The sequence below is a fragment of the Xiphophorus hellerii genome, chromosome 12 (genome assembly GCF_003331165.1).
Source record: "Xiphophorus hellerii strain 12219 chromosome 12, Xiphophorus_hellerii-4.1, whole genome shotgun sequence".
Taxonomy (NCBI): Eukaryota; Metazoa; Chordata; class Actinopteri; order Cyprinodontiformes; family Poeciliidae; genus Xiphophorus; species Xiphophorus hellerii.
Genome location: NC_045683.1, coordinates 4,552,172 through 4,579,740, shown reverse-complemented (window position 1 = coordinate 4,579,740; position 27,569 = coordinate 4,552,172). Strand labels below are relative to the sequence as shown.

Genomic DNA, 27,569 nt, shown 5'->3' with positions numbered 1-27,569 from the left:
TTTCTAGAAACAAACTTGGAAATTTCTGAGTTTGAAAAGCTGAAATTTTGCTAAAAAAAAAGCTAAAATTTTGAGATTAATCTAAGAAATTAAAAAAAAAAAACATTTGGAAATGTAAGAGGATGAAAAACTGAAAATTTGCTTGAAAAAACCTGACGTTTTTAGCTTCATCTTTAAAATAATTCTAGAAAAACACTTTTAAATTTGAGTTTTAAAAGTTGGGAGTTTTCAACTTTTGAAACTCATAAATTTTCAAATTATTTTTCTCTCAAATTCTTTTGGTAAGAAAACATCCAAGTTTGAGTCTGAGTTAAAAAATTTTTTTTTTAACATTTTCTGCTTTTGAAACTCGGAAATGTCAAATTGTTTTCTAGAAAGTCTCTGAGATTAATTTCAAAAGTTTTTGAAATGGAGTTTTTTTTTGACTACCTTTCTTTTCTTTCCTACAATGGCCCTGATACACCATTGTACCGATTTCTTGTAATTTTTTGTCTTATTTAAAGATATTTGCACTACACACTTGACCAAAAAAAAACCCTGGTAAGATTTTTTGTTTTTGGAGTGTATTGGTGTGCCAGCATTGTATGAATGAGGAGGAAATGTTTTATGTAGGATGGATTTTTTTTAGATGAGCAATAACCCAGAACAGGTATAAGTAATTTAAAAGGATGTCCTTTAATAATATCTGTAGTTTTATTAGAAGCAATTAAAGTACTTCATTGAGTGTTTAAGGGCCCCTCATAAGGGCCCTTTAATGTGAGCGCCTCTCCCTGATATCATCCCACGCCTCAGCTGCTCTCTGGACTGGAACTAAGCCTCTTCTTCTCAACCTGCTCTCTGCAGAACCAGTTCAAGTACTGGGACAACCTTTGGCAAATACCCAGCTGCTCAATTAATGGGCAAACAAACAATCAAGCTGTTCCCGTTTCTCACCCTCTCCCCCCCCCGTTTCTGCCCCGGCGTCACCGCAGAAGGTCAGGGAGGTCACGGCCTTTTGTCTCTCAGCTCACTCTGACTGCTAAATTCCCAGCTCAGCCATTCAGACCAGTTTGTCTCTTATCTGTAAACACCAGTGTGCAGTTAGCTTTAGCTCTCCAGCTAAAGGGGGCTGTTTGTGAAGTTACACAGTAAAAAATTAACAGCAGTAATTTCTTTCATTACCTATTATTATTATTATCCTATCATAAGAAATGGGTGTCCTTTTTCGAAAACACCATGTTATTCATACATTTGATGAATGTCAGATTTAAATAAGTTATTTAGTTTGGACCCTATATATTTAACTTTCAAATTACATATTTAGTGAGAAAGCTAAATATTTAGTTTGCAAAATAAATATCTCTTAATTAAATATTTTAACTAAATGTTTGGCTTTTTTGCTAAATATTTAGTCTACTAAATAGCTGGTTTTAGCTATTTAGCTTGAGACTGCAGACACCTTACTGAGTCTCTGTGCAAATATTTAGAGTAGCCACAAAAATTTATCTAGAAAGTTATTTAGCTTGCTTTAGCTAAATACTTAGAGAACTAAATTTTTAGTTTGGCAAACTAAATACTAAATATTCAGAAATTTATTTAGTCAGAAAGATAAATGTTTAGTTTGGAAACTAAATATTCAATATTTATTGGGATAAATATTTAATTTGGAGCTAAATGTTTAGTTTTTGAACTAAACATTTAGCTCCAATGTTTAGTTTGGAGCTAAACATTTAAACATGTTTAAATGTTTTTAAACATTTAGTTTTTAAATGTTTAAAAACTAAATGTTTTTAAACATTTAGCTCCAAATTAAATATTTATTTCACTTAAATAGTTACACAAAGTTTTTACCTGGCTAACTATTTAGTTAAAAAGCTAAATATTTGGTTTGAAGACTAAATATTTAGATACAATTAATATTTAGCTTTCTAACTATTTAGTTTACAAACTAAATTTTTAGCTTCCTATCTAAATATTTAATTTAAAAGTTAAATATTTATAGAGCTAGGAATAACATGGTGAAAATATAACTGAAATATTAACACCCAGATTATTTTCTCTCTGTGACTAATAAACAGATTTATTGCTGTTAATTTTTTACAGTGTATCTTTACAGTCGGCACCCCATATGTCTGTGCCTGCAGGCTCTTGGAGTTACAAGTGTTTTGTTTAGATTTTTTTGACAGGGATAAAACTGAACTGAGCCAGGCTTTTAGTCCCCTTCGGCTCCACCGACCGTGTTCACACACGTCCCGCATCGCAGAACATTTAACCAGGGAGGCAATGCCTTTAACTCTCTGGGTTTCCCTCCTTTTTTTGTTTTATTTTTTTTTTCCTCTCCTGAATGAAATCCAAGGAATGAGAACATCTTCAGGGACTTCAGCTGCTGGAGAGGAATGCTTTTGTTCTCCGTAAGAAAAGACTGAAGGAATACCGATAGAGGTGATGAATGAGAGCTCTATGCTCGGTGTTATTTTAAATATATGTTGGCAATCTGGATTTGATTCTTTTGTGTTTCAGTGTCAGCCATTTATTATGAATGCGCAGCCACTCTGCAAGGCATCTGCAGTCTCATCAGGTGTCATCTGAAGGGCGTCTCCCAGAAAAAGTGGATAAAAAAACTAAGTCAAAAAAACTAAAGCAGATAGCCATTATATTAATAATAATAAGCATTTTCTTTATTACTCTGCAAAAATAAAAGCGCAATATCATTGGCATGTTGCATTTGTGACCCATACATTAAATAAGGGATGTCCAAAATGTGGCGCTTGGGCCATTTTTGGGATTATTCTGTGCGGGCCTTGCCCACAACTTTATCCTTGAACAGGTTAGGATAGGTCTATGAAATATGCAAAACATGATCATTACGTCTTTTACACAAAATCATTCTGAGATTTTATTCTGCTCAGTTCTGCCTATTTTGAGCCTCCTGTCACTTTAAAAAGAGCAATTTACTGCTGGCCACACCCCCCAATTTAAAGTTTACACTTGCGAATTAAAATGGCTGCAGATAAATGTGCAATTATCCAATCTTGCATGTTCGAAAAGCAAAAGTGGAGCCTCCTGCACAACCAACAAGAATACTGCAAGTGGTTTCTGGATGGAAAGTCAACAACAAAACACTTCTCTTTTCCAGTATACAGCGGTAAAACCAGATGACTGAACGCGCTAGAGCTCAGCTTGGGTTGCTAGGTGACAGCTTTGGTTGCTAGGTAACGGTAAATCTGACTTAACTGTTGGGACATTGTTGAAACACTTGATTTTCCAGACACCAAAAACATTAACTTAGTGCCAAAAATCAGCTGGAAGTTGTTTTTTTAAGCACTTTTAGCTATTTTAGAACTGCTTGAGACCCAAATGGAAGTACTAAATTGTACAAAATGTGAATTACGCATAATAGTTCCCCTTTCAAGGACTTTATTTATTTCACCAGACTGTTGATGGATTTTCACTTACCAACAAAAATAAAAATTAAAATAGAATAATAGCAACAACACAAAAATTCATCTTATATGAACCAAACTTTGAGCTTTCATTTTTAATTTGATAGCATCGCAAACAACTAATGACTCATTTATTAAACTACATTAAATAAGAGGGTTTCTTTTCTAAAGGACTCGTGTCATGTTCTTGTAGCTTTCAATAAAACTAAAATGTTTTACAAATTCTTTAGGTATAAAAGTCAGGTTTTATGAAAATTGTATTTAATTTGTTTCTACAGTAGAATTTCTTTTAGCATTTTTCATAACAAAAAGAGATAAAACGTGACAGTTGTAGTGCCTGTGGGAAAAAATTTGAAAAATATTTAAAATAGTTTTGTAGGATTCAGCTAAAAGATATCATAATATCAGTTTGTTTGTATTATTTATATCACAATACTTTATTTTTAAATATATTCTAGGTGTTACAAATTTGCATCATTCATGCTAATTTAATATTTGGACAGAGTCTCATAGTAGATAAAAATGACATACACAATATTTAAGGTCACAAATGTATTGCATTATTCCAAGATTTACCAATAATACTTTACAATGACATTTCGTTCCCCGGATGAGGTAAAAACTTTCCTGATTGTCTCCAGTTTTATGAAAGCAGCAGCTATGGGAATCATTTGAAGATGGAAAAAAGTCACTCCCTGAAATATTTGTCTCGAATCTCCATGAGGGAGAAGGAATCATTTCACATCAGGTGTCGTGTGAAGGACAAGATGCTCTAATCAGCCTCTCGGCTCCTCCGCTGCAGAAAGACAGCTGGAAGAAGAATCAGAAAAAGTCAACATAAGTTTCACTTTAATGCACAAATGGGACCTAATTAGTGCAAAACTTTGGTTTGTTGTAAAGCATAAGCCTTATAGATGCCTGGGGTTCTGTGGCAAATTTTCAAAAGTTTTGGAAAGTTTTGAAGTTTTGGACTCTGGAGTGATTCCTGTTGGAAAAGATTTAAAGAAAGTAAAAATGTTCCATTGATGCAGAGAAATAAAGACAGATTTGCTTCACCAGCAGCTTCTGTTAAAAAAAAAAAAAAAAACAAACCCTGAAGGTAAAATGTGATTCAGTGATTTTCACTCTGTCAACAACCTAAGAAGATTTACTGCTTTAGTTAATTCTGAACAGATCATCAACATTAGTTTGTTTTTACACTGAAAAAACACAAAATCTTACCAAGTAATTTTTGTCTAGTTAGTGCAAATATCTTTTTACACTTGAAATAAGGAAACTAACTTAAAAGTAACTTTTTAGCAAGATACAGGATCTTGTTTTAAGTAAATAATTCCTTAATATTGATGAAAAAGTACTGGTTCCATTGCAGATTATTTCACTATTTCACAATTGCAGGACAATTTTCCCATTTTGTAAGTAAAATAATCTGCCCTCATGGAACAAATAGTAGAGAAAATAAATGGTTAAATAAGTAATAAAAAGTTATCTATTACCAAAGACGAAAAACAAATCCTACAACCGCTAATATTTAGCACCACTTGTTGAAAATTTGAGAATAGATAATTCTGTTTTCCACTATCTCTTTTAGCTATTTGCGTCCTCGTATACACATACATGCGTTCACATAGATCACATTCAGTCAAAGCTAAATCTATAGGAAATGACATGTTAGGAAACACTCTCAAAGCTAAGGCTAAAGGAAATGACACACTAGGGAGCGCCCTCTTTAGCGCGTAGCTTAGACAGAGACTAACAAAGGGAATTACAAACTGTTGTTTGATGCCATTTTGCTTTAAGAATAGCATAAACAATGGACCAGCTGTATTTTGGTATTAATATGGAATTTATGAATCCAGTCACTGACTCTTCTTCAACCTCAAACATCAAGAACCTAATTGAGAAAGGATTATTTTCCAAACACACTCCACTGTTGTTTACATTTCATGAAAAAGTAAAGTGCACTCAGTGTATTCTTCAGAGGTTTTTGTGCTGCTTTCTTTAGTGGTTCTTGCTGCAGCGCCCCCACGGGTGAGGAGGGGAAAATGTTGACATTTGTTGCCACGATTCACTAAGATTGTAACCAATTATAATAGCTAATTTAAAAAATGACTTTAAAAAAAAGTTTCCATGGCTTCAAATCAGCTTTGGCATAGTTGAGTGGTAACAGGATACATTTACTCAATTAGATTTACTTGAGTTACATTTTTGAAAAAATTTACTTTTGAGAGTGTTTTTCTGCGCTGTACTTGTTTTTTTACTTGAGTAATTTTATTATGAAGTATTGCTAATCTTACTTGAGTAAAATTTCTGGATTTTCTACCCATTGAATGAAAAACAAACACGTTTTAACCAAAAAATCACCAGTCACAGACACACACCTGCAGTTTTTCTTAGTTTTTTTATTGAAAGAAACTGATTTGGAAAAACATTATTTTGCCTGATTTTGTTATTTTTTGTTACTTATATGAATTATTGTCATTTTGTCCATGAAATACCAAACACTTAACTTTATATTTTGTTCCATCGGATGGTGTAATTTTTAAATATTAAATGATTGATAATTTGATCAGTTAGTGCTTGAGTTGACTTTTTACCAAATACTTTCTTGCTCTTGAGTAATTTCTTGGATGCCTACTTTTTAATTTTACTTGAGTAAAAATATATTGCAGTAGTTGTACTTTTATTTGAGTGTAGTTTTTGTCTGTAAAGATAATTGCTGGTTGATGCAGACTTAGTGGAACAATCCTTAGATTCCAGGACTGATGGAGTATCTGGAAAAAATTCCCTGGGATTAGAAGCTAAGTGGTATAATTATCCCTCAGTCTGTCGAAGAGAACATCATGAATACAGTATGATTACTTGTCGAGTCTCAGCCTATTACCCTGCACTATTAACCTCGTTCTAAAAGGAGCCCTGTGGGATTGTGGGCCCTAAGAAAAAAACGATGATGACAGGGAGAGATGGATGTTTGCTTGGGGGGAGAAAACGTTGAAAACTAACAGAGGGCCGGGTTTCAAGAGTGACTTCATTTCCCCTTCCTGATGCTGCTCACCTCAGCAGAAAACAAAAGCTGTTCCCAAACCGGTCGACCACACAGGTAGTTTTCTGGGGTTTTTTTTAAAATAAATTCCTCCAACAATGTGCAAACCTTGGTGCCCTGTTTGACCTGTAAGGGCAGAAAAACATCCAAAGATTGCACAGTGGGTGAGAAATCCTGTCTGTTTTTGTGTTTCTTTTTGTCGTTTGGCTGGTTTTTTACAACCTTTCTACTGGCATTGTGCTAAACCTGTCACTAAATTCTCATGCGGTTGGAAAAAATATTGAGTGCAGAAGGTCATAGTAGACAAAATTACATTTCCAACCAGTGCTTTATTTTTGCTTTGTAGGAATCTTTGCCCTTTAGTTTAACCATTAACAGGAGATTTTAGTTATTTATACGCAACCAAAGTGAAACATTTTACATTTCTTGTAATTATTAATCGACTTAATGTGAATGAGTCCCCTCACTTTGTTTACAGGTAAAACAATTATGAAAGTTTTCAGCCTTTCAAACGGGTTTTGATTGGTTATGTATTAAGTAAAATCCACTTTTTGAGCTTTTATGTCATGTTATAGTTTTATTCTCATTAAAAACACACCTGGTGGAACTGTGAGTCGATCACCTGACGATTTTGAAAGTCCACGCAGTGTGTCCCCAGTTGGAGAAATAAATATTTGAAAAAAAAGTCATATCCTCATACCAGCCTTTTTCAAGCATTCAGCATGCTGATGTGAGTGAGTATTCATCAGTGCAGACAAAGCGTCTGCAAAGCTGCACTTTGCCTTTGTAAGCCTGTTGCAATAATTAATTAATCACATGATAAATGTAAGAAATGAGCCTGATGATTTCCATTCTGATTATTAATATTTTGTTTACAGAGACTTAAGAATCTATTTTATTTATAGTTTCAGTTTTGTAGGGGTTTTTTTTAATTTCCGGTTTGTTGATGTTTATTGATATTTGTAATATATTCCAGTTTTATCAAGAATAAAAAAAAAAAAAAGTAAGTTTATTGGCCTTGGAGAGGGGGGACATGCATCATTATGCCATTATCTATCACTTGAAAATGATCTTTAAAATAATATTATCGTTTATTGCAATAATTTCTGCATCAATTTTACCACTTTTACGTCTGCAGCTGCATCTCTTCACATACAGTTTACACCTAAAAACATGTTTAATTCATGTTTTCTGTGGAATCATTCCTAGCCTTTAATTTGCTGCCTGTAAATTTAACCTTGGAATTTTCTACTCACCTTATTTTGCTCTGTTGTTGTAAATTTGGAGTAGAAATAAGCCACCAGTGAGGGAAAACCTTTCAGTTTTATTTCCCAGGTGTGCTCTAGCCTTCGAGTGGCACATGAAGGTCATTTTAATTCCACAAAAACCCTTATGAGAACACATTTTTCTTGAGTTTTTGTTTTTAAGCGAGTTATTTTGAAGCCAGTGGCCTGTAATATTCAGTCATCTTGGAGCCTGTAATCCTCTGACCTTCAGTTCTGTTAATGAAACTCGTCCAGCTGAGTCTGATTGTTTCTTTTCTGGCTGATTTCAATGACTTCTGGTGACAAAAGGAACACGCATAAACTTGTTTCCTTGCAGAGCATTTACAATATATAAACGTAATAATGGAAATATCAATATTGTTGGAGAATTTGAAACAAAAGAACATGATTTTAATATGTTGGCAACATGAAACAAAGGTTAATGTTGAAGGAATTTAGACAAAATTAACATTTAATTTTCTAAATATACCACAAAGAGATCCAGAAAGCAAAATGTTCCAATTTAAATGAAGTTTTTACAAAACAAAGTTAACAAAATATCATAATTGACATGAATAAAATAAAATTCATATTTGAGTGACACTCCATACCAGTAGGTGGCAGTAAACAAACCAAACACTGTAAATTAAAATCAACAAGAAGTACAAAAAGCAGCTTCTCTTTACTTGCGCATAATTTGCAGTTAAGTCAAAACTTGACAGCAACATTTTGGTTTATTTAGCCTGTTAATGAGAAAAATACAGGTGTTAATTTTTCAAAGCCATATTTTCACCAAGTTATTCATTCATTTATAGTTCCAAACTATTTAAATATTTAATTCACAACCTAAATATTTAGTTTACAGGCGATATACAGTATTTAGCTTTCAAATAGGACGGAAGCTAAAATCATTAAGAAGCTAAATATTGAGTTTGTACCTTACTGTTACTAACTAAATGTTTGGTTCCAAATTAAATATTTATTTTACAAACTAAATAGTTAGTCACAAATATTTGTTTTCCAAACTAAACATTTATTTTCCAGCTCAATTTTTACTTTGGAAATTAAATATTTGTTCTTCAAACTAAGTATTTGGTTGCACAACTAATATTTTCCAAATTAATGTTTATTTTGAAAAGTAAATGTTTATTTTTAAAACTAACCATTTAATAAAAAAAACCCCATTCAGTTCTCAAACTAAACATTTATTTTCCAGCTAAATGTTTAGTTTAGAAATTAAATATTTAATTTTGAGCTAAATATTTAATTTGTAAACTAAATATTTAGTTTCAAAACTAAATATTTAGCTTGGACTTAAACATTAAGTTTGGACCCAAATGTTTAGTTTGCATATGAATTATTTAGTTACACACTAAATGTTTAAGTCTGAGCTATATATTAAAATATTTTGAAAGCTAAATATTTAGTTTTTGAACTAAATATGTAGCTTCAGACTACATTTATAAATGTATGAATAATGTGTTGAAAATATGACTTTACAAATTAATTCCCACATGTTTTTCTCTATCAGGCTAAATAAACCAAAATATTGCTGTTAGTTTTTTAGTGTGTCATTTTACAAGCAGCACTCCATACTTAGCAGCTTTGCTACGCTAATGCAGCTTTTTTTTAAACCAAAAATGTTGATTTCAGTCCCCAGCTAAACCTTTTTGGGCCCTCAGCGTTGGGGGTCTGGTTTATTGTTTTAGGGGCCACTGATGGGCGGCTGAATGAGGGCATTCAGCGCTCGTTTAACGGTCGACTCTTTTGTCTCAGTCATTGTTTCCCGATCGCTAAGGGAGGAAGATTTGTGTCTGTGACACAGAAGGAGATTTTCTGAATTCCTGCCTGTGTGGAGGAACCCGGAAGCAAATTTACAAGTTTGAGGAAGCCGCTGTGTAAACATGAGCTTGTTAAAGTGCTTTATTTGAACACAGCGTGTTTAACAACAGCAGCATCTCCGTCTTAAGTGACGTAAATAGCTTCCAGGTAATCTGTCTGCGGCTCTGATGGTTGAATGAATTCATTCCTGGAGGCAGAATAATTTAAGCCCTGCTCTTCTGGCGACGTTTCTGTAAGGAAGGGATAAAAATCACCTTTCCACGTTCCACCTCTGGACCTTAGTGGCATCGCTGATGCCGTCGGCTGAATCAACAGTTTGGCGATTGACAGCGCTGTCTCCAGTGGGCTGCTGCAAATTTATGGAGGTTTTTCCACCGCTGACGTTTCCACCCAGTGTGGCGGCCATCTTCTGGTGACGCGGCAACAAAGTCCAGGCTGGACAGTCTGAGGGGAAAGATGTGGGACTTTGTGGCAAAGTGCATGGAGGCCTTTAACTGTACAGCACCACTGGGTGAACTCAGCAGTTTGTTTAATATCCAGAGTACCCAAAAATTATACCCAAGTAAGAATAGCACAACATAATTTTACTGAAGTAAAAGTAAAAAGTAACTGTCCATGAAATTATTCAAGTAAAAGTAAAAAGTAGCTGTATTTTACTAAATAATTTTTACTTGAAATTATTCAAGTAAGAGTAAAAAAGTACTTGGTAAAAAGTTTACTCAAGTATCGAAACTGATCAAACTATTAAGAATTTAATATTTAACACGAAACTTTAACAAAAACTGCTGGTGTGTTGGAGAAAACATTTTTATCGTTTTTAACGCTTTCTCTTGTGGTGAACGACATGGGTTTAGAATTTTATTATAATATTTTGTGGTACTATCATGATAACGATAACCGGCGTCTTCACTTAGGGAAGTGAGATTTATCGATTAATTACATTTGATTTGTTTAACACATTTCAGCAACCAGGCAGTTCAAAGTGCTTCACATTGTAAAAACACAAAAATCAACAATTTAAACAATTATATCACTAAGCTAAATGCATTTAAATATAGTTTTGAATTTACTGAAATGTATTTATGTTCTCATGGAACAAATAGTGAAGAAAATAATATTTCCAATACTATTTTTTTTTAAATCTAACATCAAATTTAATCCAGTAATCGACCCTGATCCCATGATGCCTTCTGTTGAGCTGGACATTCAGCCTTTTGCTGCTCGTTCCTCACCCGAAGTGTTGAAAATGGCAGGATGGTGGAGAGGTGGGTGAAGGCTGAGAGGTGTGAGCTTCAGGGAAGGAAAGCAATGTGATGAAATTATCTTCAGCTGCATTTTACCTGAGAAGTCTATTTATAAAAAAACAGCTTTTTTTCCTCAGCTTTTCTTTGAAACCGTTACTTTGGAGGCTCTCAGTCTTAATCCAGAACCACTTTGTTGTTACCTGCAGCAGAAATAAATTTTCCCACAGTGCCAAGAAATTGTTGGAGTAATTTTGCACCCATCAGGAGACTTTTGACATGAAGGACATGAAGGAAGAGAGCTGAATGAAAAACTGAATAAAAAACACACCCAGTGACGTGTTTTTGTCTGTAAAAAATATTTCTCCTGTTTTAACGACTTCCTGTAAACTTTACTGGCTCTCCATCTGTATCGTCATAAAGTGCAAAGACCGTTTAACAGCTTTGCTCTCTAAAGCGTCATCAGGTAATTGTCTACTCTCAGCTCTCCAGGAGCGCTGATGCAGATTATATGATGCATTATTCATTGCAAAGATGAGATGTGAACTTGAAAGTTCACATCAAAGATGCTGGAGAAAAAAAAGCAAAGTGAAGAAGGAGGCACTGCTCCCGTCTCAAGCAGGTTAAAAAGCCATCATGAAGCCTGGAGGGACAATAACTGCTGGCGACTGACTCTGCGCGTCGCCCTGAGCCTCCCACGTCTGGGCAGACTGACACTGGGAATCCTTTATCTTGTCCACTGGAAGTCGCAGCCGCCTGTCAAGCCTTGGCAGACCCTCGAGCTCTGGCTGGTGACTGGTTTGGAAATGTAAACAGAGACCAGCAGCTCTCTGTTGCTTCCTCACCGCCTCCTTACCGGCAGCACACAGGCCCCTCGGTCGTTAAACTGCAAAACCCCGTTTACATTTTAAACCACATCGTCTTCCTCTTAGTCATCCAACTTTCTCTAAGGGTGTTCTCACATCTCATAGTCCGGTAGACTTGGTTCGATTGGGACCCAAGTTGCAACGTTTGTCACAGTTTCAGCTGGTTCGGTTCTCTTTCCCACAAGACGGTGTCAAACGATTCAAACTATTAAAAAAACCTGTTCCCCTCCTCGCCAGTGGGGGTGCTGCACCAAGAACAACTGAAGGAAATGACAGACTTCTGAAGAAGACAAAAGCAAAATGTAAACAAAAGTGGAGTGGCATCAGATTTTAGCGGTTGTCTGATTTCTGTTTTGTTTTTGGGAAAAGTCATTTCTCACGCTAGCGCTACACTTTCCGGTTTGCTTTGGTTGTCTTTACCCAGAATGCCCTGCGCTATAGTCCACTTCCTGCTTTTGGAGCTGTCTCTGGTCTGGTTGGTGGGTCACATTGGTTCACTTCTAGGTTTTATGGGTACCAGAATTTGCTTTTGAGATTCGATTGCAAACCATACTTTCCAGACAAACGAACTAGAGTTTGACTAAACAGGGCTGATGTGAATTCACCCTAAAACTTCAAAAAGGTAATTGTCAAAAGTACACCAAGAGCTGCTACAATAAATTTAGTTATTGCAATTACTGATGTTGTTTTGAGACTATTTTCAAGTGATACAATGGTAAAGATCTGAGTGCTCGTTCCTTTCTGTGTGTCTTGACCTCACTCAGCTCCTATGTAACCTAAATATTACATCCTGCTACTAACATGTAGCCACTTGCAGAACTCTGTTGGAGACGGGAAGGTGTGCAGCCTCCAGTTTCTTCTCAGGCATAATTTGATAGTTTGTAAAAGGAAGCGGGTCGTCTTCGTCTCCACGTTTCATCACGTCTTGTTCTTTGTCAGTCCGTCCGTCTGCTGCCTCTCAGGTCGGCGTTGGCTGATGGCCAAGATCGCCGCCGTTCCTTCTCGGTTCAGACGAAGCACAAAAACAGGAGATGAATCACGAGAAAGCCAGGCGGCTCTTTGATGGATCCTCTTTACCAGAAGGCCCTCTGCGGCCAGCTTGATTTTGCTTCAGTTTTAGCATGAAAACACCTCAGGAACAGGATTGCTAAGGGAAAATTCTGCTTTTCTTTAGCTACTCTTATTATTTGTTGGGATAAATCAACAGAAAATGGTGAATAATTTGAGGAGTGGAAGGAATCAGTGAGTAAGAAAAAAAGTTCTCTGGTTAGCTTTTAGTTTTTTTGTATAAAATCTCAAATTCAGTCAGAGAACATCTGTGATCATCAGTTTTTCTACTGAATTACAGTCTGAGCTTTGACTAGGCCAGTTGCTTGCCAAAAATGTCATGTTGAAAGAATGTCTTAGTATTTTTCTTTTTAATTGTAATTTCAAAAACTATTATTGCTGTTATTTTTACTTGATTAACAATAAACTGAGCACAATATTTTATTTCTATAGATGAGGGATCAGTAAATTATTGCAGATTTTAAACAAAAAAGATGTCTTGCAGGTTTGTGATTTTTTTTAAAAATCCTAAATTGTCAAGTTTATCATATTTTTCTAGATTTTTTGTGTCTTTTCATCAACAAGAAGCAAGAAAAGTTTATTAAATGACCGTTCCAAAGTCTGAATTTTAATAAAAATCACTGGATGTTTGCTTAAAAAAATTTTTATTTATTCATTTATTGCTCTACATGTCGTAATAATGCCCTAAAGATACTGTCAGAAGTAAGAGAAAACTGTAATTCTTAATAGGTAGTTTTATTAACACATTTTGCAATAACAAGCCCTTTAAGGACATTTCTGATCTTTTTGTGGCCTGATATGAAGGTTGTATTTTACCAGAGTTTTCAGTGAGATTCTGCTGTTGAATTAAAATCTGAATTAATTTTCACACGTCTTTACCAGGGGTTCCCATAAGAGGTTAAAGTTTTGCTCTTTAGCCTCGTCTGAAAGTCTGTGACGAAACAGTCGTGGTTCTGTAAACAGAGGAGTGATTTTCTGCAAGCATCCACTTACACTCACATGCTGTAATTATTGTTCAAAGAGCGGCAGCCGTGATGTCAGGCCAGACTTTGACGAAACATCTGGACCTGGACTCCATTGTAATTTGTTTGGCAGTAACAACCAGGTGAGCTGCTCAGGTTTGGTGGGAAAAGACACAACCTCTGATTTCTCTTCAGCTGTCATTACCTTCATGTCTCTGGCTTGAAAAACACAAGAGACTCTGGGAAATTGTTCTTCTGGTGGGGGGCATAAGGAGGAGGATTAGGGGAAATGGAAATAAAAATCTGACTTTGATTGTAAAAATCTGACTATTTTTCTCAAAAATTTTCTTTCTAAATTTGGACTGTTTACTCTGAATTCTGACCTTCTTTCTCTTCAAATTCTGAATTTCTTAGAGGATTCTGACTTTTCTCAAATTCAGATTTTTTTAAAGTATTCTGGCTTTAATCACAAAATTTTGACTTTTCACAAAAATTCTGAATTTTTACTCAAATTCTGACGTTGATTTCAAATTTCTGATTTTAATCTCAAATTTATTTTTTCTCAAATTTTGAGTTGGGTCAGAATTCTGTCTCCTCTCGAATTCTGACTTTTTCCTAATTCTGACCTTAATCTCAAAAGTTTTACTTATTTCTCAAAATTTTGCCTTTTCTCAGAATTTTGACTTTTTTTCAGAATTCTTATTTTAATCTCAGAATTCTGACTTTTTTCCTCTGAAAATTAAAGTCAAAATTCTGGAAAAAAAAGATTTTTTATTTTCAGTGGTCCTAATCATCTTCCTTAGAGGCAGCAGCTTCTGAACGGAGAGAAAACCGACTGGCGGTCCGAGTGCATGAACGCCTCAGAGCATCCTTGCTTCTTTTTGTCTCCTCTGAGGAATCATGAAAAACTACAATCAATGTTAGAAAGGCATTGATCCCGTCTTCATTCTCTGTATGAATGGGCTTTCTTCTAATGAGTGTCCTCATCGTGACTTCAGCTGCTGCCCAAGAACACAGTAAATGCATCCACATCGAAATCGATAATTGGTAGAAAATCTGAGCCTTCACATTTACAATACAGATGTCTTTGCTTTGCAGAGACTAACATCTGAAACAAAACACAGAAAAGTAAGAAAATGTGTGAAATTTCAATCAGACAGGCATGTTTAGAGGAATGCAATTTTTTGCCTTTCTTGTCTTAGCAGCAACTAACAGCTTTTTAGTGGGATTTACTATGTTGCCTTGAAAAAGATTGGATTTTTGAGTTAAGTAGGCTACCATTCAGGGTAAATAAAGCTAAAAATGGTTAGATGTTGGTCAGCAGCTGATTTATTGGATTTTGTTTGGGTTTTAAAAGTTGAATTTTCTTGTTTTTTTTTAGTATTTTTTTTTTTAGATATTTCATAAAACTTTCTGTAAAATCCTCTCCATTATTGAATATTTCTTCTAAATAGTAATTCTTTCTTGTCTTATTGTGCTTAAACAAATTATTAAAGAACACTAAAGATAAAATTTGTTGTAAATTATTATTATTATTTTTTTTTTTTTTAAACTAAAACTCCCAGTAGCCAAATTGTACTGAACTTTAAACTCAGATTTGTGCAACATTTATAGACAATAAGATGAGACGTTTCAGCTCTGGCTGTGCATCAGAAATGTTGCAATTTGTCAGATTAGGATGGGAAACCTGCAGCCCAGAGCTGCTCCAGCAGGGAAAGTGTGGCTGTTTGTCACGTATTCAGTTGAACAGCCTGTAAATTGGGATGATTAGTGAAGCAGCAAGGAGGTCAAAGGTCAGAGACAGGCGGTCCGGGATCTGGCTGCAGCTAGCTTTCACACGGAGTGAGGTTAATAATCCGCATTTCCTCTAAACACATGCCAAAAACATTACGACGGTGACAGAAATCAGAAAACAAATCAGTAAGAAATTGCAAGTTTTTGTTGTTTTTCTTCTGTCTGTTGAAAAGCATTTAGTTTTGCACCAAAATGTGCTGCTTGACCTGCATTATTGTGTTCGTTTCCAAAATCTTCTAAAAGTATGTAAATTAAAAATATTTGCAAAGAACTGATGTGAGTAAACTCTTCTTTCCTCAGAACTTCATGAATACCAGTAAAATGTTAAACAGACTGGAAGAAATTGAACATTTTTTGTTTGAATTAATATTTTACCATTATAGTTTTCACACATTCATTATTAAGATTCTTTGACTTTTGGAGATTTTAGCTTCAGGTTGTTCATCCTAGAGTGGGATAATGTTAATCTCTGGATTCTGACCTTATAAAACATTTAGAAACTTTTAGTTTTAAACTTTGTTCCTAGAGTTTCTTCACAGATGCAACGTTTGCATTTTTGGTCTCTTTCGCTCGGCTTGCCTGCTATTTGTTTTGGACTTAATTTTGTTGTTTGCAATCTGAAATTTTCTTTCAGAATTAAACTTTAGAAATCTTAATTTTTGCAAACATAAAACGCTGTAGACTAGGAGTGCAGTGGTACAGGAACTTCAACAGTTTGAACAGATATTATTGCTGCCATTTTTATAATTTTCTGATGAAACATGAAGAGCTTCCGTCTTGTTGATATTCTTGTTATTTTCCATTGTGGTTTTCCCCAAATCTGGTTTCACTCTGCTTCTTTTTTCCCCAAGTCTGCGAACTTCTACATGCAATTTGTCTGATTCAGCTGAATAAAGTATTGATCGGGTATTGATGGTGGAAGCCAGCAGGTCATACCAGGGCTGTCATAAAGTATCGCCGTTATTTAGTCGAGCACTGACGGGCGAGAGCCTCATTTGGACTTGTTATTATTATGAAATATTGAAAGGCACAAATGTGTTTAGCTAGCAGAATTCGGGGTGCTAAATGGATCCGGCACTTTCTTCAAGGTCGTGCAATGGATGAAAATATTTCCGCAGAGTTTTATAAGGTAGAGAAACTCTAAAGTTGTTCTGTGATCATGTAGCAGGTTGAAAAACGAGCTTCTTTCTGCATTTTGGGAACATGGAAAAGTCCCGTTAAAACACCACGATATGTGATCTGCAGGCTTTTGGGGGAGTTATTATGGGATGCCGTGTGTAAAGTTACAAAAGTTCAGTCAAATCTGAGTTTTTTAGCTTTTCTTAAGAGAGAAAAAACAAATTTTCAAAGTCATATTTTTACTGTTATTCATTAATTTCTAAATGTCATCTTGTCTATTTAATTAGGAAGCTAAATATTTGGTTTAACTAAATATACATCTTGGTAACTAAATATTTAGCAAGATGAATATTTAGCTTGAATATTTAAGAAGATTAAAAGTTCTAAACTAAATGGCTAGTTAGCAAGTTAAATAATTATCTACAAAATAAATAGTTAGCAAGCTGAATATTTAGTTAAAAATTAAATATTTGCCTTGCTAACCAAGTGCTTAGTATGGTAGGAATCTAAAGTTTTAGTTTCAAACTGAATATTTAGTTGGCATGTAAAATATTTCATTAGTTTTTAAACTACATAATTTGTTTGCTAACTTAATATTTAGGTAATTATCAAGCTAAACATTTAGCTCCAAACTGAATATTTATTTAACAAATAAAATATTTATCTTGGAGCTAGGTATTTAGTTTGTAACCTACGTAATTAGCTTGCTAATTGCTAACTAAATATTTCATTTAACAATTTAAACATTTAACTCCAAACTAAATTATTTAGCAAACTAAATATTTAGCTTGCTAATTAAATATGTAGTTTGAAACGGACATTTGTAAATGAAGTAATAATATGTTAGAAATAATTTTTTTACTGGATCTTTACAAATGAAACTCCATAAGTCTCCCTTTGTTACCACCTCCACATTTCAACATTAATCTATAAACCAAAATACTGTACACAATGTGTATCCATTCTATGAACTCCATGTTTTGGGATTGAACTTTTAAATTTGTTCTGGTCAAACTTCAAATTTTCAGATTGAAACGTTTCAGATAAGTACATCTGTTGTTCTATTGTTGATTTTATGAAAGGGAACCAGCTGCCTCTCTTCTCCAGCAACCTGTCACCGACTTCTCTCCCATTATATTGTCACAATTTCAACATAATCATAAACATAATCATGTAAATCTGACGAGGAAATTAGCAGTTTATCCCCCTGGAACAAAAAGTTTTTTTCTTTCTTGGCTTCAGATTTCTAAAACAATTAAGACACCTGTCAGAAAATAAAACTGGATTATTTTGAGTACAAGAAACTCAAAGTTTTAATGATTTTATGAAAACAACTGGATCAGTGTCAGGGACTTCTCTCCTCATTAAAAACGGTTTTTGGTCCTTAACAGGTGTGTCACATCAGGTTAAAATCCAGCTTTATTCATCCTGAAAGGTGACGTTTTGTTGGGTTGCTGCTAAATGAGCAACTACAAGATTGACTGATGGCGTTGCTTTCATGGGAAGATGCCACTTGAACAATGAAGCTGCCAGCTGCAGGAACAGAAAGTAACAGCTTGAATTTATCACACATTCCTGCAATTTTTTGTAAATTTTGATGTGCAGCTCCTTTAAAGACTTCTAAAACTTTTAGGGTGTTTTCACACCAGTTAGTCCGGTAGACTCGATTCGACTAGTGATCAAAATCGCAATACTTGTTATATTTTCAGCTGCATTGTGTGAAACAAACCAAACTAATGGATAAACCTCTTCCCCTCCTCGCCAGTGGTGGCACTGCACCAAGAACCACTGAAAATTACATGAAAGGAAATGACATGAAACCTCTGAAGAAGACAGTGACTCCCTTCTTCTCAAAAGTGAAGAAAAATGGAGTTTCGACAGATTTTTAGCATTTGTAGGATTTTTGTTTTGTCTTTGATAAGAGATCATGAGCCATTATTTATACTAGCACTAGTTAGCATGTTTGTTTTGGTTATATTTACCCAGAATGCCCTGTGCTGTAGTTCACTTCCTGCTTTTGGAGAGGTCACCAGTCCACTTGGCGTTCAAATATGCATTCGAACCGCACCAGAGTTCACTTCAACTGAATTGAGACGAAGGTTCTTAGGTGGACCAGAGTTCACGTTCTTTAGTCCCCATCAGAGTTTGTTTTCTCATTCACACCTCCTCAAACAAACCGGACTTTTTAGACAAAACAGTGACAGTTTGACTAAAGCAGCTAAACAGGGTTGGTGTGAATATACCTGAGATTTAGAGTATATTGTATCTGATTTTGTTTTATTAGCCTCTGATCTCTTCATACTGCACTTGTCCTGTGTTTAGTTTATTTTTCTTTGTCATTTTTTGGCATTTCAGGCTTACCATATAAAGAAGCTGGCTGTCTGTTCGTACAAAACAACAACTAAAGATTAGAGCTGCACCGACCCGATATTAAGATCCGTGTCAGTCCCAATATTGAGAGACATTCTAGATCGAGTATCAGTGACAATGGACAGATCTATTCTGTCTAGTTCTATGTTTTGTACTTTGAGCGACATCCTGTTCTATTATTTATACTTAAAATTCCTAATTTCACTCTACTATTCAACTATTTGACAAAATGTTTGTTGCATTTTATTTTACAATTTTTGACCAAGCTAGTCAACATATTGTTTTTGTCAGTTTCTGTTTCTTTAGTGAAAAAAGTGGATCCGGGCATCCCTACTAAACATGGCTCCTGAATTCCTAATAATTTTGTGAGGAATTCAACATATGAGCCTGAATTTTTTGTAAAATCACATTTTTGGAGCTTTACATCATGTTATAACGTTATTGCCTCACCAAAAACATGCCTGGAGTTTTGCTTTGATTCTCTCATGCTTCTGTGAAGAAACCTTACATTTCGCTGTCGCATTTTTATAACAACTGACACTTTTATTGTGCCATAAAATTTCACAATGTGTCTGGAAAATACACAATAGTTAACCTTTAAATACAGTTCTATGTCAGATACTCTACTCTACTTGGCTGTGTTTGTGTTAAATGGCAATAAGAGGAGAGACGTCTGCTCTGAAATGATTGTTTCTTTGGATGAACACGAGTTCCTCTAACTGCTTCAGATGTTAATGTAAAAGATGAATAAAAACCCTCATCCTTTCAGCTCTGCAGTGTATGAAAATGCAGATCTGGGACCATGAATTATTCATGTTTCTCTCCAAAGTCGGAAGTTTGTTAAACTGACAAAGTGCACGGATCTCTTTTCCCCTATAGGCCTATTCAAACCAGACTCCCGCAGTCTGGGCAAGCCAGGAGTCTCTTCTTAGCATTTGTGTGAAAATCTGCTAAATTCCCTGGAGGGCATGTGTTGAATCAATTTTCAGGTGTTTGAGCGAGTTGTAGACATGCACTTTATGACTGATCCCCTTCAAGTATTTTTTTTCTTTTACTTCAACCCTTTAATTACGGATGACTCGGTTCAAGTCCTGGGAATCAAAGCACTAGAGGGCAGGAAGTTTTGTGGCAGAAGAGACTCTGATGAGTTTGTCTTGACCCTGAGGCGCCTGCTTTTCTTGTAAATTAGCTTTAAGAGGTTGGAACAACCGGATACTGCCTTCCCCGCAGCAAATAATGTTGAAGGTACAATAATTTGCATGGAGGTGAAAAGAGGGCTTAGATTCACACAGAGACTACTCAGCAGAAAGACGATACAGTTCATCCGGAAAGAATTCACTGCGCTTCACTTTCTCCACATTTTATGTTACAACCTTAATATCAAATTTACATTATTCACACAGATACCCCATTATGACAATGTGGGAAAACAATTTTGAGTCTTTTGCACATTTATTAAAAATAGAAAACCAAGATATCAGATTTATTCTCTGTAGGGCTGGATAATATGGCCGAAAAATGTATCACGAAATAAGAGTTAAAACACTGGTGAGGTAAACTTTCCTGTTTCACAGCTTTAACCATGCCTTTGTTTATTTTTAAGCAGTTATTAGGCGAAACCTTAAACTGCTGCTGTGCCAGTTACTCAAGATTGTTGCTAGGCAACCAAAGAATGACTGAGTTGCTAAGTAACCAAAGAGTGATTGACTTGTTGATTCTACCAATCTTGCTTAGCTAGCAATGAGAGATTGAGCAGCTAAAGTCTTTCTCTGCCTACATCTCCCAGAATGCTGTGCAGTATTTATATATTGAATATTCTATCAGACGTATTTGATATTGATCATAACTGTTTGATACATATTATTATTGATTTATTATAATTGAACAGAGATATAATATCCAAAGAGTGTGAAACCTGAATATTTTGTATGAATTTTGGATTAAGACTTTGAAATTGATTAAGGGTGTGATTTGTTTTGATCGGACCATAATGGTGAACCACTGGGTTAGATGTTCCCCAGTTTGAACGCACCCATCTGAAATGATTATTACTCCTTAAAACTCCTGCAGAACCTGGTTACATGAGGAGACAATTTGATTATTTTAAATTAGATCGGGACAATAAATCAATAAAAAAAAAATATGGCGATCGACATGATGTGATCAGTATCAATAAATAATTCGTCTGATAGAATATTCAGTAATTTCACTGAAATCCAATCAAGAAAAGCACAGAATTCTGGGGGATGTAGGCAGAGGAAGAACTTTAGCTGCTAAATCTCGTAACAGCTAGTAAGAAAGGTTGGTGGAATCAACTAACTCACTCACTCTTTGGTTACCTAGCAACTTGCTCACTCTTTGGTTACTCAACAACCTGTTGAGTAACTCGCGCAGCAGCGGTTTAAGGTTCTGCCGCTGTTCCTCATAACAGCTTAAAAATAATCAAAGCTGTGTAGTGAAAACTGTGAATAAAACATGAATGTTCACATTACCAGGTTGGCAGTATTTTAGATATTAAAACAAAAGACTAATCAATAATTTTCAATATTGACTGATATGAAATGATTGCTGTTTTCAGATTTATCGTAAGGCACTGTTTTAAATCTAATGGATATTTCGAAACAGCAGGAAAAGAAGGTAAGAAGTAAAAGAAAAGAAGAATGATGTCTATCAAGGTGAAGAGTCATAAAAACCACAGATGAAGAAAATTATTTTAGAAATTTGCGTGTCTGTTTGCAGTCGACGACTTCTTGCTTGGTGCCCATCCTGGTGGCGTTTTGCGACTTCAAGGTCCTGATTCCCTCTCTCTGCAGGCTGATTGTTGTGTGACAAGGACACGTTGCTAAAACCATCACAGCTGGTGAATAACTCAACAGTGACCTTCACAAAGAGCGTCAGGCTGAAACAACGGAGCTCCATTAGAGCCGTAGATCCACAAAGTGTCAGCGAGGAAACAGGAGGTGGCGGAGAAGCTGACAGGGAAAGTCACTGAATGGAAATATGGCGTACATCTGTTCCTGCGCCCAGATGGATTCTCCGCATCACCAGGGACGAGACTTTCAGGGGACAGAAGAGAGAATAACTCAGTGACTCTCAGCCTGAAATATCTTCTTTTTTTTCATGCAGTGTTTGGAATATTAAAACTTTCTGGAACCATGTTCCTCAATAAATTACTGCATTGTGTTTGGAAAAGGTTTAATCTGTTCTTTTAACAAGGAAAATTAGCATTTTTTAAATATTTTAAAGCAGACCTAGTTTGCAAAATTTACTCTTTGCAGTTTTCATACTTCTATTTGCTCCTAAAAACAACCCAGGAGTTAAAAAGCAACTTTTTCACAATAAGTTCAACTTTATTTTGGTGTATGGAAAGCGAGCCATTTCAAAAACCGTAACCTAGCAACCCTAGCCTAGCCAAGCCCCATTACATGGAATTCCAGCACATTTGATCAACTGTATTTACTGCTGTATGCGCTGCACAATGGCTGCTGGAAAAAAGAAGTTTTTGTTGTTGACCTACCATCCAGAAACCACTTGATGCATTTTTGATAGTTGTGCAGGAGACTCATGCTTTCCAAAAATGTATGGTTGTATAGCTATTCAGCCGTTTTGAAGTGCGAGTGTAAACGAGTTGGGGGCGTGGCCAGCAGCAGCAGCTTATTTGGATTTAAAGTAACAAGACGCCCTAAAACAGCTCATTGTGAACTGGTCAGATTGAAATCTCATTATTCATAAGTGATTTTGTGTAAATAATGTAATGAACATGTTTTGTATAACCTGTAGACTTGTCCAAGGAAGCATAATAGGTCATCTTTAAGCATTCATTTCGATTCCAAGTGATTCAGTTTTGCTCTGATTCAAGCACCAGAACCTTTCTGAAAAAAAATAAATAAATAAATAAAATAAAATTGGTCCATCATTGAAAACACTACTAAAGAAAAATGGTCTTTCATTTTACCTTGCTTCCACTGCACACATGGCAGGAAAAAGGATGTCTGGCAAAGAGCGCTGACCAAAAAAAGGAAAAATAAATTGGACAGTTAGACAGGAGGGGCTATAAATGAAGTCTTTGTCCTGTGGGAGTCTTCACACTGCTTCCAAAGAGACCAAACGGCGTCCAAAAACATGCCTTAGTCCAGCCTCATTTGTCCCCTGTTGGCTTCTCAGTGACTCAGCTTGTTTGCAGTGTTGGCGCGCTCGTGAAAATCAACCTGAAGCTTCTTGGCACACTTTCCCCCTCATAAAAGCGCCCTCAGAGAGGCAGAGTAAAACTGGAGAGGGGTCAAACTCAACTTTGTGAAAAGGTATGAACTGATTGACAGAGGCGCATTAAATCCACATCTGCAGCAGAACCAATTTTCCTTTCACCTCTACCATTATCTTTCTCCTCCAAAATGGGAGAGTAGAAAGGACTGTATAAAGATGTTGCTTGTTATTGTTTACATCCGGAAATTTTGCGCATGCACACATCACTGGAGGGCAAAAGGGCGATTCTTTTACTTGCCATCCATGGCTGCGGTTCCAGTAGAACCATTCCATTTACTAAATGAAACCTGGAGGTGTCGGTATTATTAATTCAGTGCAGTGTGCCACAGCAAATGCATTTTTCAAAAACTTTGAAAAATAACTCAAAACCACTCGTATTGTCCTTCTTTCTGGCTACACATAGACCCGTTGCCATAGCAACTGAGAACAGCTCCACTCTATGTGTCAGGATTCAGCACCAGAAAACACGCAAACATTTCCCAGGCAAAGACCAGAACATTAATTCGGTCGTTAAAGTATCAAGATTTCAGGCTTGATGCTTATTTTTGCAATTATTAACCGCTGCAGTCGATTAGCTACCAATGCTATTAGCTAATCTGACACAGTGGTGGTAGATTAGCTAATTTAAACACAGATCATCAGCTTTATTGATGAGAGTTGGTGTGTTTGTCGCTTTTTTTAAAACTGAATTGAAAGACACAGTATTCCACAGCAATCTACATGTTAAGGTTGTCATAGTCAAGCTAGCATAAATGACCTACTTCCCTGTCCCTTGCTATTTAAATTTCTTTTATTAAAACTTTATCCTCACCTGTTTATCTAGCTGTATTGCTGACAAATAATAGCAAAACACTACATCCTTTTTCTATTTATATAACCATGCTTACATTTAAGATTTAGTGCGTTATGCTAACAACTTGTCTGCTAAATCCAATAGTAGTCATTGCTGTTGAACAGTTTGGATCTTGCGTGCGCTAAATCACCTTGCAGATATCTTTAGTCTAATAAATTTAGTCTTCAGGAGATAAAGTAGATGAAATTAGTTTTCATCTCTTACAGAAAGAAGAAAAATCTGATTATTTGCTTTTTATAATCTCAACATTTTACACCAATCTTTTGTGTTGACCACGTTTAAATGCTGAAAATAAAAATGATGGAACATACAGAAGCTCTGGTGGAGTAATGATGAAGGCTGTGATGCGTCTTTCACTCCAGTTTATTAGCATTATTGTGGATTTTGTTTGGAAGTATTTTCAGCTGCAGCTTTTCATAGGTCCAGCTCATAGAAATCAAACAGCTGTGCAACGCAGTTTGGGAAGCAATGTGGATGTGCAACGTTTAGCAGCTAAAGAGCCGGATATTTCCTCTGGACAAAGCCAAGATAAATTATGGTTTTCACAGAATTTGCAATTCTTACCCAGAATTTCCTGCAGTGAGTCTGAAAGTTGATTTGTTTAGAAACCAAGTTGCTTTAAAAGCTGCAGTAATTAAAATCCAATCAGTTTTAGCTTCTCTTTTTGCTTATGCAGGGAAATATAGTCCAAATAAGCATCTATATAAGATTGGATTGCCACAGAATGAAGATTAATGTGTTCCCTGAAACAGTTTTTTTCCCCCTCTAGAGCGACTCTTAACCCAACTGTCTGCATGTTTTAGATGTTTTCCTGCTGCAGCACACCTGACTTAAACCAATGGATGATTAACAGGCTTCTGCAGCACTTGATGGTCTGCTGAGGAGGTGATGCAGTCATGTTGAATCAGGTGTGCTGGAGCAGAAAGGCATCTGAAAGATGGAGGGCTAGTATTGACAACCAGTTTTAAGATCATACCTGATCGGCTAGCAGAGCTCTTAATCCTTCTCAGACATTTTTTCTCTTCTGTTCCCCAACAACAGGACGGGATGAGGATTTTCCTCTGCTTTAGCTTCTGAGTAAAAATAGCACCTGCATATTAGCTTTTGTTCTGATTCCTCATCTATATTTGTCTTGTTTCCTCATTTGTTGATCGCAAGAATAATCCAGTTTCACTTTGGGTGCATTTGAAACAACAAGCTAAGCTTAGATTAGAGGTGAATTTAATCATTCGGTTATTAAACAGACAAATTGAAGAAATTAAGTGAAACTCTAAGCTAGCCGGTTCTAAAACGCAGCTTTTATAAAGATAAAAACACAATTTGATAGTAAAACAAACAGCTTTGCTGCGTCATTCCGGACGTCAGGCTAATCCAGCCATGCATTTATGTGACAGACAACCTCTAATAACGTTGGAAATGTTCTGAGTCACAGAAGTTATTTAACTTTAATTACTTGTGTCGCCACCACCTTCCTCCATCCACTGAAGTTTCCCTGATGTGGGTGAAACAAAGGCTGCAGCAGCAGGTTGCAGCTTAGCAGGGAGGTTTTACATATTTTCCTTCTTGCTGGCTCGTTTGAGTTTTCTTTTCACCACTGAAAACAATTTAGAAACCACAAAATTAAAACTTATCTCCAACATTTCCAAGCTGGGCTTCCAGCTATGTCCGATTATTCAGTATTCAGAAATTATCTAAATCTGGTTTTTATAAACTGGTAACACAAGCATTTTTAAGAATATTGTAATATTTTATATCAGAATTTAGTAGAACTTTAAATAATTTAATATTTTCTGCGCTCAGATGATTTAAATGTATGAACTGTTGAAGGAAATTGTCTGTTTTTAATGCATTTCAGGTCATTTTTACTTGAAAAGGATTTTTAATCTCAAAGAGGCAAGTTTTTTCTAGAAAATCTTTTTCATTTTTGATAACTTTTGATAATCTGCTGAGCAATCATATCTTTTTAAAGCACAAATCATTTGTACCAAAGTTGAAACCTATAGTCTCGAACATCTCAAGTAAATATTTTTTCATAAAATCCACATAAATAAAACTGTAAAATTACCATGTTAGATTATCTACTTTTTTAATTTGTAGTAACATTTTGCACAGATTTTGTTTATTTTTTTAAATTATTTAGTAGATTTTGTTGTTTTCTGGTTTAAATGGTGAAACACATAAACGATTAATCAGATTAATTGGGGTTAATTTATTATTTAAATAATCACCAACTAATTTAGTAATTAACTGATTGCTGACACAAACATTCAGAGCAATATTTAAGCCAAAATTGTGCTATCTATGTTTTGTAACAAAGTTTCAAATGAAACTTTTGTAAGTATGTTTTACCAAAAACTCCTCAAGTGTTAGTTTTATCTTCACCTGGTTCAAATTCTGTAAAACAAAACCTCATATTAAAGTGGGAATATTATGTAAAATCAACTTTTCTAAGCTTTATATCATGTTATGTTGTTTTTCCTTCACCAAAAGCATACTTGGAGTGTTGCTTAAATAAGAAATCTACAGAATGTGCCCTTTTTAAAAATCCGATTAATCGTCAGGATGATTGATTAATTGATAACTAAATTAATCATATAGAACCAATATTGTCTTGACTCATTCACTTAGTTACACACAGGAGTTTTCATAATTTTTTTGTTTTATGTCATTCTAAGAACCCAAGTGTCGGCCCTTTATTACTTTTTTAGGTAATATTTTTACATGTTTTATTAAAAATGTTATTTTTTCTGTTGCTCTCTGCCTTCATAGTGTGTGTTTTATCTGAATCTGAACCCTGACAGAAAGCGCCGTTCTCTCCTGTCGGGTTTGTAGCTGATTTTTGTCGTCACGCTCTGTTTCTTCGTCCCCCTTTCCGCCTCCATTTGTCCAACTCTTTCCTCCAGCGGAGAGGTCACGACCCCTACTGCTGCAGCCAATTCCCAAGCGGCGGCAAAAAAATGTAAGAGCCGGCAAAGGTTGAGAGAGAACCAACAGGTGGATATGAGCCACATCCATCTCGCTGTTGCAGCAGGAAGTAATGTGTACATTTGGTTTTCACGTCACTGTCTGCCTCTTTGTGCCGCCTTTATCCTGGATTCCTTACTACTCAGGCTTTTAGGGATCAGGAGAAGTGGAAAATAACATGCAACGTGTGTTTGACTGTGAAAAAGGATTGACTTTTGTCTTTTAAGTTAAGGAGATTAGTCATCACTCGTACCCACTGTGTGCATATTTCACAGGAATTACGAAGTTTCAACCTTTAACTTTTGCATAATTGCAACATTTCTTTTAAAATTGAATATTCGTCTAAATCCTCACTGCACTTTAACTTAACAAAGGCGGCTTTGGCTTTCGGGATATTGATCTTTTCATGTAAAACCAAGGAGCGAGGAACGACCGTGTAACTAAACAAAATTGATTGTTCAGCCGGTGTGTGAATGTCATGGCCCTTGATGAAGGATTAT

The 27,569-nt window shown here is 35.5% G+C and overlaps 1 protein-coding gene across 2 annotated transcripts in view; it reads left to right on the top strand.

Annotated features, from left to right (window-relative positions):
* The window catches only part of fras1 (Fraser extracellular matrix complex subunit 1), a 297,850-nt gene that overhangs the window by 22,396 nt on the left and 247,885 nt on the right, over positions 1 to 27,569 (top strand). The window lies entirely within an intron of this gene.